The sequence below is a fragment of the Microtus oregoni genome, unplaced genomic scaffold, assembly GCF_018167655.1.
Source record: "Microtus oregoni isolate MIOR12 unplaced genomic scaffold, Mior012 000008F_ref0000371, whole genome shotgun sequence".
NCBI classification, from domain to species: Eukaryota; Metazoa; Chordata; class Mammalia; order Rodentia; family Cricetidae; genus Microtus; species Microtus oregoni.
This window is the reverse complement of record NW_024543067.1, coordinates 1,787,976-1,790,424: the sequence shown is the minus strand read 5'-3', so window position 1 is coordinate 1,790,424 and position 2,449 is coordinate 1,787,976. Positions and strand designations below refer to the sequence as shown.

Here is a 2,449-nt window from a genome sequence, read left to right as displayed (position 1 = left end):
CCTTACAACAGTAGATATCTGCCTTTATGGAAGTCTCAGCTACAGGAATGGAATTCGAGAGTCAAACTGTGATTTTAATTGAAAGTGAAGAAACAAGGGGATGTTTTGATAAGTGACGTTACTGAGTAAGATGGAGCAAAACTGTCAGCTTTACTTTAGTCTCATCACTACCTTTGCTGCAATGTTTCAGGCTGTATTCAAAGTCAATGTAGATTAAGACAAACTATATGGTGAATACGGCTACCTGGATATTTTGGGATATTAAGTATATCTTAATATATTTTTTCTCAAAACATTGGATGTGGGAATTCTCTGGTACTTTCAGTTAAAATATGTGCATACATTATATGAAGATGTTCCTACAATTTAACATCATTTTAACTTGCTGTAATTATTGTATTTTGCATTTAACCGCACCAGATTTTGAAAATTACTCATTCTGAATAGAAGCCGATGTGAGGTCTCTAAAGTGCATTTTGTGCTAAGTATGAGACTGACAACTTATAAATTGATTCATTCTATCTCAGTTGCTTAAAAATCTCTTTTTCAAAATTGTTGAGTTGTCTCCCATCAAATAAGAAAGGACAATGGTCAAGGAAAGAAATATAAAGGAAGGAAGGAAGGATATTAGCATTCAGGTACACTTGCTGGAACATCAATGCAAACTGGTAGATACTTAGTAACCATGTGGGGATTAATATTTTAGCATGTGTTGCTTAATTTATGAACTTCTCTGCTTTATGGACAAGAGATGAAGATATTTATAGCTTGAGTATTGAGACAAGATTTACATCACAGGGTTACACAAAAGCCATTGGTTTCTCTCATTGTTAATACGGTTGACCACTTTCTTCACCTCATTTCTCAATCATCTGAATTTTATTTCTCTAATTACACACAAACACACAATATTGGATTATTCATAGAGTTCCATGTTTGATTAAATACTTCACATCACTTAAACATATTTCTGGAAATGTACTTTAGTACATCAATTATCCTACTATATTAGAGCATTGGGAATTTGTGGGTCACCGAACCTTAAAATAATGTATTGACATTTATGCAAGTAGATTTTTCTTGAGCTTCTGATCCTAAAGCAAGAAACTTATTAATTGGAGTGAAATCTCTGATTCCATCAATTTCATAATTAGCTTACATGTTCTACTTCAGGCTACTTGACCCTTTGTGACAATTGCTGTTGAATGAGAAACATACTTTTCTGGGTCATGCTCTGTGTATTTTGTAAAATTCTGTGAGAGGACAGCATGAAGGTAGAACCACTATGAAATAAAAGATAAGAAGTGGATTTGCCAAAGTTGAATAAAGAGAAGACTGTAGTTGGTAGATAAAATTTAATATGTTTAGTTATAGTTACTCATCCATACAAATATCACTCCCTTTTCTCTCTTCTATAATATAGAAAGTTAACAAACACAGCTCAGAACATCATACTGCTCCACAGAGTGATCAAAGGAAAATGCTTCTATGGTATTGAACAGTGGCATCTGGTATCTCTTCATTTCTTTGTCCAAGATTAGCTAAATAAATTTGGTGGTCTAGCATAATGGGATAATATGTATCTTTCTAATGAAAACATCATTGAAAACCTTTAAAATGTTATAAAAGAAGAAAACTGATATATGTTGTCAAGTGATTACATAAAATGCATGTCAGAACAACTTTCTCTGATATTGTACTCAATATTTATTATTAGTTACGTTTCTATCATATAGTTCCATTTTTTACACATCATCTTCCTTATTGAAAAGCAAGCCTCAGTTTAAGGAAGTTGCATATTTTGAGAAATGTAGTAGTATTTAGTGTATTTTAATAAATAAGCTTGCTTAAACATAAGAGAGTAAAACAGCCCCACTGGTCAGCCTTTGGTAACACACACCTTTAACCTTAGTAACCACACTAGTTGCCATAGAAACCAGGTGGTGCATGCCTTTAATCCCAATGGAAAATGGCTTCAATCCTAACCCTAGAGAATATTACAAAATGGGATGAGTGCTCGCTTCGGCAGCACATATACTAAAATTCGAGTGATACAGAGAAGATTAGCATGACCCCTGTGCAAGGATAACAGGCAAATTTGTGACGTCTTCCATATTTAAAAAAAAAATGGGAGGAGACATTCTCAGGCTTATTCTGAGGTTTCCTGGAGGCAGGATCACCATTTTCAGATTGAGATTGAGGTAAGAGCTAGTGGCTGTCTGTTTTCCTTTCTTGACTTTTAGGTTGAACCCCAATTTCTCTGAGTTTTTATTATTCATGCTCATTTGACGCCCAAATTTTGGGGCATTAATTTACTAAAAAGCCATTTGCCTGAGGCTTTAATAAATACAATACCTTATTTTCACAAAGGTAGTTTTACTAGTTATTTTTTTCTTGGTAGAGTATATTCTTTTGTATGTCTCATAGTTTGTCATTGCTAAAACTAGAT

At 33.6% G+C, this 2,449-nt stretch overlaps 1 non-coding gene across 1 annotated transcript; it reads left to right on the top strand.

Annotated features, from left to right (window-relative positions):
- Nucleotides 1–2,013: 2,013 nt before the first annotated feature.
- Nucleotides 2,014–2,120, top strand: LOC121452051. Its single transcript, XR_005974787.1, has one exon. It is a non-coding gene; the product is annotated as a U6 spliceosomal RNA (small nuclear RNA).
- The last annotated feature ends 329 nt before the right edge of the window (nt 2,121–2,449 follow it).